Source organism: Lissotriton helveticus, chromosome 7 (assembly GCF_964261635.1).
Source record: "Lissotriton helveticus chromosome 7, aLisHel1.1, whole genome shotgun sequence".
In the NCBI taxonomy this organism is placed as follows: Eukaryota; Metazoa; Chordata; class Amphibia; order Caudata; family Salamandridae; genus Lissotriton; species Lissotriton helveticus.
The window spans coordinates 757,910,230-757,923,617 of record NC_136068.1 but is presented as its reverse complement, the minus strand read 5'-3'; the positions used below and the strand labels follow the sequence as shown (position 1 = coordinate 757,923,617).

Here is a 13,388-nt window from a genome sequence, read left to right as displayed (position 1 = left end):
TAATGGAGTAAAACCTTCGCCAAGCCAGTGTCAACAACAATAAAAATGCCAAAATAATAAATGGAAAAATATGTCACAAAATGTGCTGCATTAGTCTACAAAATTTGCCTTTGCTTACCACATATTTTAGTCAACTATGCCACATGATTTGGTCCTCTTCAGCTACATAATTCCAGTGGCCCCTACATAGATTGACAATTTCTTGAGATAATGGAAATACAGTTGCCTGTTGATTCTCAAATATGTACAAGCAGCAGCGAAGAAGAAGAAACATGTCTAGTGGTGAGTAGTGTTACTAGGATGTGTTGTGAGTGGGTGATGGTATAGTGAGCAAGAAGCACAGTGGCTTTGAGTAGGGTCCGGCAAAACTGAGAGGCATATTGAATGGTTTTGTTAATGACTGCAGATTAGTACTTCAACTGGCCTACAATACAGTAGGCGTTTCTTCTTATTTATTTTTTTAAGGGTTTGCATTTGGTAAACAGAAACTTTTTTCCGAGATATCCATGTGAGGGGGATAAAGGGAAAGTGCCAGATAATTAGGTGTTTTGGGTTATGTGGTCAAAGTTGCTGCTACTCACTTGGTTTTAAAATATGAGTTTCACAGAGCAGTAGGTTTGAAGGTGCAATTTAAATGGTGGCGTCCCGCCATTCAAACAAAGCACAGCACTTGCAAAGAACCCCAAAGGGCGAAGAGAGGCGGGAAATCACACTCCTTACTGCCATCTCTGCTCATGCTCAACCCCAGAAATACCGAATGAGATTGAACAGTGATTTCTCGTTCTCTCTCGAATGCAGCCCCAAATGCACGTGTTGACCGGCGCAGCAGCATCTTCTCTTTCTCCTCGCCCGCTCACACTGTACTTCCACTTCCGCTCCAATGCCATTGCGTAAAAGAAACAGACAAAGGACTGCAGCAAATGCACAGTGAAATACCTGGCAGTCATAAAGCAGTGGCAATTGCATTGTCCTAATTTATAAAAACGTCTCTGCAGATGGGCACACCATCTGTAGAAGCCTTTACTTTTTCTTCTTAGTTTTTCTTATTTGAGCCATCGAACTATCGCAGAAGTAGATTAGACAGCGCAGATATTTTAATTTGTTTCAAAGTAAATTATTTAACTTCAAATTTGTGTAAAGCATTTAACTTCGGCTTTATATAGCGTGGATATGACCCAATTGGCCTCTTAGCGCTTTACACAAGAACGAGATATGTTAAGAGGCTAGAGGATGCACTTTTTTATTGACATGGGGGTTCAGTTATTTACACAATCACGGAATGCCGAGGTCTCCAAGAAACTGCGCAGTTGTTTCAAAGCTTCCATTGTAATTAAATTCAATTAATAAAACAGCCACGCGTATTACTATAATAGCCACATACACAGGTTATTCTGAGCGCGATTGGAAGTATGGAATATTGGAAAACCTAACACTGGCAATGTTGTCTAAATTACATGGCAAGAAAAGGAATATGAGATTGCATTACATGGCACATTCTGTGACACACACACATATATATATATATATATATATGACTCATTGTATCCTTTGGGATCCAGATTTTTGCCCTGGCTGTCTGTTGTTTTCTTGTGATCCTTCATCTTCAAGTACACTGTTTTTGGGATTACAAACCTGTATCCTCCCTGGATCCGACTCTCAAGCCAGAAGCAACCACCATGTCAAGAACAAATCTACATCCTAGATATGCGCTGTTCATCCAGGAGAAAATCAGTAAGTGCCAATTTACAATAGCACATTTACAAATCTATAAAAAACTTAACATCTATCCTATGGGATTGGACATTAAGTCTAAGCCACCTTTTAAACTAACTAGTTGTGAATGGTCCGCTACATGGAATATTTTACTGCATAACTCATCAATGGCCCTACTATTGGTATCTATTAAAGTAACCATTCAAAAAATGCAGATGCTTAAAGCCAAGCTACAAAAAGAACTGGAACTTTTAAAGAACACAAAAAGTGACTCTGAAGTGGCACACATACTACAGAGAATTGCAGTAGTAAAAAAGATGACTGACAGGAATTCTATTAAAATTAAATCTAAAAACCAAAAAGAGATATGTTAAGATTTCATATACCTCCTCTTCCAACTAACCACTTCGTAAATCCTTCTGTTTTTGGAGATTTTCTTGTCAGTGTAAGCCCTGTGAGTAAACAGCATAAAAAGAACAGAAGATTTATAAGACAAAAAAGACTGCATAGCATCAGCCAGCTTCAACCCTTCCAGACATCTGACTCAGTTATTGACTTGACTGGAGGGCTCCTATCAACAGGTGAATTGAACCTCTTGAGCAAAGGCCTCTTTTTCTGTCCTGTACCGAAGGACCATAATATGGCCAACACGATGAGAGACCTAAAAACCTTCGAGAGAAGATGCAGACTCGCAGAATACTTTTACAATAATTCTAATGTTGGTCTGCCAAGCTACCTTCCAGATCCATTTAAGAAGTTCCGCCATCCCAAATCATGGACTCCTCAATGTGGTAGAAATCCTGTTCTTGATACATACATTTTATCCATCAACAAACTCATCAAGGAATCAACACCTAAAAAGATTTTTGATAACATTAGCAAAGAAGAAAGAAAAGCTCTCCACCTCCTTCAACAGAGAATGGATGTCAATATAAAACCGGCAGACAAAGGTGATGCAGTGGTTGCCATGAAAGTAAGTGATTATATTGAGGAAGGAATGAGACAACTAATGGATACCAACACTTACAAACCTTTAGAAACTGATCCCACTGAAGATTTGAACAAAGAAATTAAAAACATGGTTGTAAGGTACAGGTGCTTAAACCTCATTGATGAAACAACAGCAGATATACTTATTCATCCCAAACCAAGACCTGGAAGATTTCATATGCTTCCCAAAATTCCCAAAATGTACAATCCTGGCCGTCCCATCATCTCTGGCAATGACACCGCCACTGAGAGACTATCTTTATTTGTTGACCTGCACCTCCAGCCCATTGTACAGGAACTTCCATCATTTGTTAAAGATACCAGTCACTTCCTTCAGATTATTGAAAAATTAAACCAAACCTACACATTTGATGATGATACTCTTCTGGCTACATTTGATGTTACATCACTATACACCAATATACCACATGAGGATGGGCTTATGGTGTTATCTGAAGCTCTTAGTATAAGAACTGTGAAAAAACCATCAACAAATGTGCTTACCAAATTTGCTAGAGTTGTCCATAAATCCAACAATTTTATATTCAATGGTAAACACTATCTGCAGATACAAGGTACTTCCATGGGTACCCGGTTGGCTCCATCCTTTGCAAATATATTCATGGGCAAACTAGAGAACAGTATACTTGCTACTTCTAGCATCAAACCACTGGTATGGCTACGATACATTGATGACATATTTATAATATGGAATGCAGGAAGTAGAACACTAGAACAATTTACAGCTAATATCAACAATATCCATCCTACCATCAAATTTACCATCAGCAATACCAAACAGAAGCATCATCTCCCTTTTCTGGATGTGCTAGTCACCATTCATGAACACAAAATTACAACTGATCTGTACCACAAGCCTACAGATGCTCATTTGTATCTAAACTGGACTTCATGTCACCCACATCACACTAAACTGAGCATCATCTACAGCCAAGCACTCAGAATAAGACGCATCTGCAGCAATGAGGAAACCTGTAAAGACCATCTACAGGAGCTTGCTACATTATTTAGAAGGCAAGGCTATCCTCTGCATATCATACAGCAACAAATTGACAAGTCTTTGCAGTTACCCAGAGAAGCACTTATTTGGAATACCAACGCCAGAAACAAAAGTGACAGAACTCCATTTGTAGTTGACTTTCATCCATCAGCTCCCAACTACAGAAATATAATGCAAAAAACATTTCCCTTACTGTCCACTTGTGAAAAATTGCAAAAGGTTTTTCCAAAACCGCCAGTCACTGCTTACCGCAGAGCTCCAAATTTACGATCTCTTATTGTGAGAGCTGAACTCAAGCAAGCTGTAACAAATGCAGGGGTTCATTGCTGTGACTCTAAAAGGTGCATCACGTGTGAATACCTTTTACAAACATCATCAGTTACTAGCTATGTTACCAGAAGGACCTATGCAATAAGGCAGCATCTTACATGTCGCTCAACATGCATTATTTATGTGATTCAGTGCCAACGGCAAAGCTGTAAAAAACAATATGTAGGCCAAACAGTGAATGACTTCCGCACACGATTCAGGAACCAAAAATCAGCAATAATTAATAAGAACATTTACCAGCCTGTAGCCAATCATTTTAACCTTGTGGATCATTCACTATCAGATTTGAAGATTTTGCCTGTGGAATATGTCTCAAAGGAAGAACTACTGGACTCCAGGGAAAACTTCTGGATGTACTGTTTAAAATCATTGCATCCAGATGGACAGAACATTACTGTCAATACAACCTGATTACTGCATATCTCAAGAACTCTCAGGACTGCATTGATTTCACATTCCAAATGGAATCTTCACTCATGATGCTTTTTGAAAATTCAGCTGTGTCATCTGTGCAGCCACTGAGCTTACCATCTTGAAACTACCTGAGGAAGGCAGAAGCTGAAACGTTGTAGTGGAAATATATTTTTGTTCTTTGGTGAATCTATCTGTTTGAGTCACTTCTTTCTTGGATATATATATATATATATATATATATATATATATATATATATATATATATATATATATATATATATATATTTATTTATTTTATTTAGGGGGGGGGTAATATAGGGAGAACTAGACCCCAAGGAATCAGAGCCCTTTACTTGAGCACCATGTGCATTACAGATGGACTCAACAATTTTTTGTTAGGCTCCGGGAGATTAAGTGATTTGACCAGAATCACAGCATGTTCAGCGTCCCTGGCGAGGCGCGAACTGTATACCAATCTCCGAGGTCAACTACTCTAGCCATTAGGCCACATCCTCTCCTGTACTTGAGATTTACTTCCATAGTGTGAGAATGCATTTCATCAAAATGAAGATAAAGTAGAGTTGCCAGCACGACACTCCCCGACCCCCAGTCTGGTCCCCACACTCAAACACTACCCTGTGTGACCCCCCAGCACTACCCTAAACCCTAAAACACTGCCCTACACTACACAAACACCACAACACTACCCTAAACCCTAAAACACTAACCCCAGCCCGACCCTCCCCTAACACCCAGTCTGGTCCCCACACTCAAACAATACCCTGCACGACCCCCAAGCACTACCCTAAACACTACTCTACACTACACAAACACCACAACACTACCCTAAACCCTAAAACACTACCCCAGCACAACCCTCCCCCGACACCCAGACCGGTCCCTACACTCAAACACTACCCTGCACGACCCACAGCACTACCCTAAACCCTAAAACACTACACTACACTACATAAACACCACAACACTACCCTAAACCCTAAAACACTACCCCCTGCATGACCCTCCCCGACCCCCAGTCCGGTCCCCACACTAAAACACTGCCCTGCATGACCCCCAGCACTCCCCTAAACCCTAAAACACCACCCTACGCTACACAAACACCACAACACTACCCTAAATCCTAAAGCACTACCCCCATCACGACCCCCCCGCCAACCCCCAGTCCTGTTCCCACACTCAAACACTACCCTACACGAGCCCCCAACACTACACTAAACCCTAGAACACTATCCTACACTACACAAACACCACAACACTACCCTAAACCCTAAAACAATACCATCAGCTTGTCCCTCCCCCGAACCCCAGTCCGGTCCCCACACTCAAACACTACCCTGCAAGACCCCCCAGCACTGCCCTAAGCCCTAAGACGCTACCCTACACTACACAAACACCACAACACTACCCAAACCCTAAAACACTACCCCCAGCATGACTCTCACCAGACCTCCAGTCCAGTCCCCATGCTCAAACACTACCCTCCACGATCCCCCAGCACTACCCTAAACCCTATAACACTACCCTACACTACACAAACACCACAATAGTATAATAAATAAGGCATAAAATAGTATAATAAATAAGGCACGATCTACCATTCAGCATGCAGCTTGAATAGAATGTTAATAGTAGTCTCGGTAAAGTCCAGTAGTATTCAAATTGCTTGCAATCATTAAATGTTCTGCATTGTAAATGAAGACTATGCGATTACAAATAAGTATGTGGTTAGTATTCTGTTAGTATTCAAGAAGTACCACTCACATATCAGTAGTCTTCATGCACTAGCATTCCCAAAAAGAACACTATAGAATACTAAATTTGGCATAAAATAGTCTTCGAATGCTATAAAAAGACAGGTTAACCACTAAATGTAGTATTCAACTTCGGCATGGTTCTTCTCTGTACAGGACGCCGGGGTTTTATCCATTTGGGAGCAGTTGAGTCCCCGTAGGAACTCTTCGAATGCTTTAGGGTCATAACATTTTCTGGTTCTGCCACTACTGGTAAATAGTAGTGTGGCTGGGTCCAAAAGTCTCAGAAAGAAACTTTTTGTCCTGAGAATATGTGTCTCAAATGAAAAGCGTGTAGTAAAAGTTAGATTGCACTCTTTTTACGTCCAGGGAACTTTTTATTCTTTGGGGGTTTGAAGTATCAGCCTGACCTGTTGGTGTCGCAGAAGACACATCACTGGGCTTGAATGCTCTGCATTGTTACATCACTTGTGCTTTATTCTAAACACTTATTGGAATTCAATAGGCATATCAAAGATGATGTAGAGAATTTCAGTTGTGCTATAGATAGGATTTATGATCGCCTTTCATGAAATTAACACAAATGAAAGTTTATTTTCACTAAATATATATTTTTTTCACTTCACAGGCTCCACCTTCAAGACCATCAATATTCTCCTGCCTGAGGGGTCGCCCTGTCACGCATATTCAGGTGCGATAAACTAGAGAGAGTTGAGCATAATTAGTTTATCAGCTATTGTGAAACTATCACTGAATTGATTTTGTTAAATAATTCAATATTTTTTTTCCTGCATGAGACTTGGGATAATAGGGTTATGATTCCTATCATGACATCTAAAATCTAAATCAGGGAGATCAAACAGGATGGCGGTGGCTTTGTAGGGGCGTGGTTCTAGCTGGATTGGGATGTACTATTTTATTTTTGTATTAATCAAATAATCAAGCTTTGTGGTTTTATAGAGAAAGGAGCTCTAGTGTTCTGTAATAATTATAGCTTTTTGCAAAAAAGTAAAGTAGCTATTAAAGTTTATTGAACGTTGTGGATATGCTTAGAGAAGCTATTTCTGAAAAATCATGCCTGGTGGCTCTGTTATTGTAGGCGGGAAACGGCCAGTACAACGCGGCCATTTCCACGCACACCATAACCACGCATGCATTACAACGCATGCGTGGTTACAACGAGAAGCCTTTACCACGCATACCTTTACTACGAAATACCTAGTAAAGGCATGTGTGCTAAAGTAAAAAATAAAAAAAGGGGGGATTAGGGGGCCTCCCCCCCTCAAAATAAAAGCTTGGATTTAAAAAGAAAAAAACGCACCTGTTTGAGATAAAAAAAGAAAAAGATGTGAAGGAGATCGGCGTCATAAGAGGAAACGGAAAAACACTTCCGCTTCCTCTTAATGACGTACAACGTCATCACGGAAAAACAAGGAGAGGAGAGGTAAAGAGGAATGAGCGGGTAGTGTAGCGGAGAGTTAAATAAAAAAGTACATTTTTAGGGTGAAAATCCTTTAACATGAAAATACCATTTACATGCATACTTTTACAACAAAAATCGTTGTAAAAGTATGCGTGTAAAAGGTATTTTCGTGGTAAAGGATATGTGTGGTGATTGCATTCCCCTTGTAAAACATGCGTGGTAAAGGCATGCGTTACAACGGAATGCATTGTAAAATCATACAACCATTGTAGGCAGTGATTTTAATGTGCAGTTGAACATAAATCAATCTGATGATCGCTGAAGGTGGTGTATGACAGGCAAAAAATAAGCTTATGCATTTTGTAAACATAGAGACCAGTGAACGTATTGTCGAATTTTATCACTGAGTGGAACCTAATTAATACTCATGGAGTTGGTAATACAGAGAGTTGTAATCTTCCAGATTTTACTATGTGGGGTTGCTCAAGTAAATACTATACCTTCATATCATATTTGGTGTTTTTCGAAGGCTGGACGCACACTGGTTCTCCTTCCTGACAAGCTTATCAGGGCCCAGTTACCAGTGGTTCACAATTAAATTTCACGGTTGGTACCTACAGTACCGCTTTATCGACTGCACTCTTGTCAATGTTGTTCAAATCTTAAAAAAAGTTTTGGGTTATATATCCCCACCAGGTGTTTATAGGACACATTGCTCGCCAATCTCCGCCATAAGACGGACACCCACAATATATTGGGAATCTCTGCAGGTACGATCATCCGTTATATGAACGTTAGACTAGAGATTGTATTCATGCATAACGTGCAAGCAACACTGGGTATATATGCAGGTATGCATTGTGGGAAAATAGGTTGGTGACTTTGACCAAACGCAATTTTATGCGATTCCAGCAATATATAGTGAAGGAACGAATAACTGAGTCTCATTACATCATCTACTTACAGACATTCAGAATCTTTGTGTTCATTCTTGCCCCGGTACGCTGTGCTTTGGGGTGCTAGGTTTCTCGGCCTATTTCTCATAGCCTTGATAAAGTCCGTTGGATGAAACACGTGTTGGCTATCAGTCTATGTTTTTGTATATGAATCCCAGAGAAGAAAAGATTAAAAGAATAAAGAGAAAAAAATATCTTAACGGACTTCCTTTGATTACTGTATGGGTCACTGCCTATTTTACAGCCTGGACTAATATTTTTGTGTGCCTCGGCAAATGTGCACTTCATTTGTAAACTCCACAGAGGCATTTGCCTTTGGAGTTGCTGGTCTCTTTTGAGGGTGGACGTAGACTTATTGCTTGGAGAGCAACACATTATACTATATAGATAATAGATACATGTACAACTCTCCGCATATTTTGTTATTTAGCTGTTTATTTGCAAATTGGCACTGTCACCTCTGTGCTTTTGTGGAACAACATTCATATCCAGTGATCTTGTTAATAATATTGTATTAGCTTCAATAATATCAATTGATTTTGTTGCTACTTTATCTCCCTGGGGACAAAAACATTTCACCGATACAACGCCCCATGCAAAAACAGTTATGGATGGTAGTCGCATATTAAAATTGGAACAGATTGAGTCCTTAGCTTCATTAAAAATCTGGTGCATTCTTTATCTCCTTATATATTTACATGTCTAGAAGATATCTCTCATTTAGGATCTACAGTGCTTGCTTCTTTTGAGAAAATCTGAGATGCTACCAGGAGTCTCTAAACCATCAACAGTTCAATAAGCCCTTCTGCCATTTGAGGTGCTTCCCCAGTTGCTGCTTCGTATTCTGGAAAGGGTACCAAAGAGAACACTTAGATATTAGGATGAGATATTTCTCGGCGGAACTATTTATAAGAAGGTGGTTGAAGAATGAAAAAATATCTTTAGAGAACAGGTTTGAGGAGTTTTAGTTGAGGCTAGCATAAATAAGGGTAGTCACTGGTATTAGAAAATTCCTAACTTGTGTGTTTTTTAAAAGACACCCACTGTAAAGTTCCAATTTCGTCTAATGTATAGGCTAGGCATTTTTTAAAATACATAAGGAAATGATGCTAAGTGTATTTAAGAAAATTATTCATCTTTTCAATTTTTAAGCAAACTGATGGTTGTCGCTCCATAAGTATTTGCCCTATCAGAGGTAAGGTTGGCCATTACAAACAGTCCGGCAGCTAAGGTCCCTGGACCTCATGGGGTACCCTTACACATTTATAATGAAACCCAGATCTATTGGCCACTGTTATCACAGGGGTACTAATGTTGCCTATGGCTCACTTATTTCCAAGTCCTGTTCTCACTTCATTATTGTTCGTGTTTTTAAAAAGGTCAATAGAGATGATTCAAATTGTTTTTGTCCCATTTCTTTAATTGACTCAGATGTTGAGGTGTCTAGAAGGATTTTAGTGGAAAGGATGCCTTGCATGTGTAGAGGAGAAAGATGATACAATTGAATAATGCCTTACAGTCCATCTGCAAATTGAGATGTATTTATTAATTGACAAGGTTTCTATACATTTAGCCTTTTTGGACTTAATCATGGCTTTCAACTAAGTGGTAGGGCTAAATTCAGGTCTTTACCTGCTGGCATGCTTTAGAAGCAATTATTTTGAGGTTGATGCACAGCTATGTTTTTAATCAGAAGATTAGCTCGATTATAGGATTGTTTATTAATTATTTGTTGGTGCTCTACCAGGAGGCGTCGCGGGTCCGCCGACGTCGAATAAACATTGAATGAGCGTGAGGCTAGAGAGACTCTAGTTTCATCCCTGTGTAGGCACACATTGTAGTCGACCTCCCTTTAGTCAAGAAAAGACGACTTTGATAAAGTTCCTTATATTTCTTTACTTTATTTCATTTTTCAAATTTCTTAGATTAAGGCAGATTCGAACAACTGTAGTTTAAATCATTTATCAGCAATCCAGTTTAGGCACTGTCTATTGTGTGTGTCCAATGCATTTCGGGCATTAGAAATATGCCCTTCATCAGGGACTTGACAATGCCTGTATTCAATGTGTTGGGTGAAATCTGCTTGAGATCGGTAAATAAATTCGGTCCGGTACTCGTCTCCGCCAAAACGCCGACAGTGCCTAAACTGGATTGCTGATAAATGATTTAAACTACAGTTGTTCGAATCTGCCTTAATCTAAGAAATTTGAAAAATGAAATAAAGTAAAGAAATATAAGGAACTTTATCAAAGTCGTCTTTTCTTGACTAAAGGGAGGTCGACTACAATGTGTGCCTACACAGGGATGAAACTAGAGTCTCTCTAGCCTCACGCTCATTCAATGCTTTAGAAGCAGTCATCCTAAAATGTTTATATTTTTTACATCAAGATTTGTCTGCACGAGTGCGTTATGGTCCCAAAGAAGAGATCACTAAATCATTTAAACTTTGCAGGCTGACAAAGGCAATTCAGAAGGCCTTTTTCATGCTAATGTCATGCCCAAACCAGACAAGGATTCGCAGCTATGGGTGTACTGTAGGCCAATCTCCTTATTGAATGTAGATGCTAAAGTGTTTATGGTGATCTTGGCTAGCCAGCAACATATGCAGAGTTTAAATGGCACATATCAAGCATGGGTCATCCCTGGAATAACCTGATCAAGCAACCCAGAGCAAATACATCAGATAGAGTGTGAATATAAAAAAAAAGTAAGACTGCTGTCTTGCTATCTGTCGACATTGAAAATGTGTTTGTCAGGATCCATTGCCCGTTCCTCAGAGAAACAGTACGCTGGAAAAAATTCAGCCCCAAATTTATGTTCTGGGTCTTTAGTAACTATAAGGTTCCTAAGGCTGGAATCAGAGGTAATGGAGAATCAGCCACTACTATTATTTGTGCTATATGTGGAACCCCTAGCAATACTTGTGAGCTTTAACAAAAATATCAAGATTTGAAGATTGGCCAGACCGAACAGAAGTCATGCACATACTCATCTCATGACAATCTCTGACCCGAAGCATTCTGTGCCAGCAACAGTAGAGACCCTTCACCCCTCTCCAAAATATATGTCTATTTAGTGAGCTAGAGTTAACATAAAATGCTTAGCCATAAAACTGATATAATTTCTATCACAGACGACACATGAGAACATTGATGATCTGGAGAGATCTTTGTAATCAGACTAGCCCTGGCACATGTGTGTACTATTTTGGTTGTGGTGATTAGCAGTGAGAAAGATAACCTCTCTGCCTAGGTTCTTGTTTGTTGCCCATTCCCTACAACTGCAAACCCCCAGAGATGTATTACATAAATTTAAGATGATGAGTAACCAATTCATATGGGAAGGGAGGAGCTCAAGATTGGCAGCAAAAAGAATGTACCCTCTCTACAGAGAAAGGAGGTTTGGATTTGACAAACATAACCAATCACTTACGTGGCCCAACATCAAGTAGCTCTGAGCAGAAAGCAAAAAGTATTGGTGCTTTATTGATCATAAATGGAAGGCCCATTGGCTGCCCAGGAAGTACAGAGTGTGGGACCTCTACTCTTTTTCAGTAACAAGAGCCACATTGGCAGCACTGGACACAGTTGTGGTCAGGAGGGAGTTTACACTATCCCATCGCCCATTACATTTATTATCGGCAACCAGACTTTACTCCAACATTAAAGGGAATGGAATTTGTAGCCTGGCATGAGGCAGGATGTAACAGGATTGGCAATCTTTCTATCATGAGAGTGTAACGTCCTTCCAACAAGTCAAGGCCCACTAGACCGAGATGGAGTGGGACAGATACTAATGTTTTAGAATACAGCATTTTGGAAATGGCCCTTTCTGCAGGGTTACCCCAAACCTTTTGCCTTCTTCCTCCTCTTTTTCTGACCCTCTTTTTGTTGGCTTTAGGGCATGGAGCACTTTACCACTGCTAATCAGTGCTAAAGTGCACAAGATCTCTCATCTAAATGAGTGTAATTGGTATATAGATTATTGGTATTTTTGTTATATTGGTAAGTCCCTTGTAAAGTAATATATCATATACCAAGGGCCTGTACTTCAAGTACTACTAGTGGGCCAACAGCACTCATAGTGCAATCCACAGAAGTAGCCTTACAAACCTGTCTCAAGCCTGCCATTGCAGGGCCTGTGTGTGTAGGTTATTGCCATTTCAATTTGGCACCTAAAACTACTTCCAAGCTTTAAATTCCCTCTTCTTACATATAGGTAACCCCTACAGTTAGGCCCTAAGTCTTCCTATGGGCACGGTGATGTGTAAGTAAAATGTGGTACATGTACTTTTATGTTTGACATGTCCTTGTAATGACAAACAGCCTATTTCATTTTTCACTAGTGTGTGTCCACTCCTCTCATAGGCTAGCATTGGGAATTCCCTTATATACTTTTAAGTGGCAATTCCTGATCAAAAAGGAGTAGCTTTGTCATGTTTGGTATGTTTACAATGGTAATGACAAATTCTCCTTACTGGTGAAGTTAGATTTCACATCACTATTTTAGAAATGCCACTTTTAGAAAGTGGGCATTTCTCTGCATTTATAACTCTGTGTGCCTCACAGCTTGTAACTAATGCGCATATGGGCTGGGTGACAGCTGCACTTGGTGCATTCCCACTAGAGAGCCAAAGCACAGGAAGACCTAGGTGTGACATAGGATTCATCTGATAGCATTCCTGGGCAGGAAGTGGCTCACACTTAGATCTGAATAGGTTGGATTCTGCCCTTACACAAAGGGCTGATTTACCCCCCTGCTGGTAGCTT

At 39.9% G+C, this 13,388-nt stretch overlaps 1 long non-coding RNA gene across 1 annotated transcript in view; it reads left to right on the top strand.

Annotated features, from left to right (window-relative positions):
• LOC144769267 (uncharacterized) overlaps positions 1-6,940 on the top strand; it is a 386,313-nt gene extending 379,373 nt beyond the window's left edge. Inside the window, exon 4 of the long non-coding RNA XR_013598687.1 lies at positions 6,869-6,940. This is a non-coding gene — a long non-coding RNA (uncharacterized LOC144769267). The remainder of the gene's footprint in view (positions 1-6,868) is intronic.
• The last annotated feature ends 6,448 nt before the right edge of the window (positions 6,941-13,388 follow it).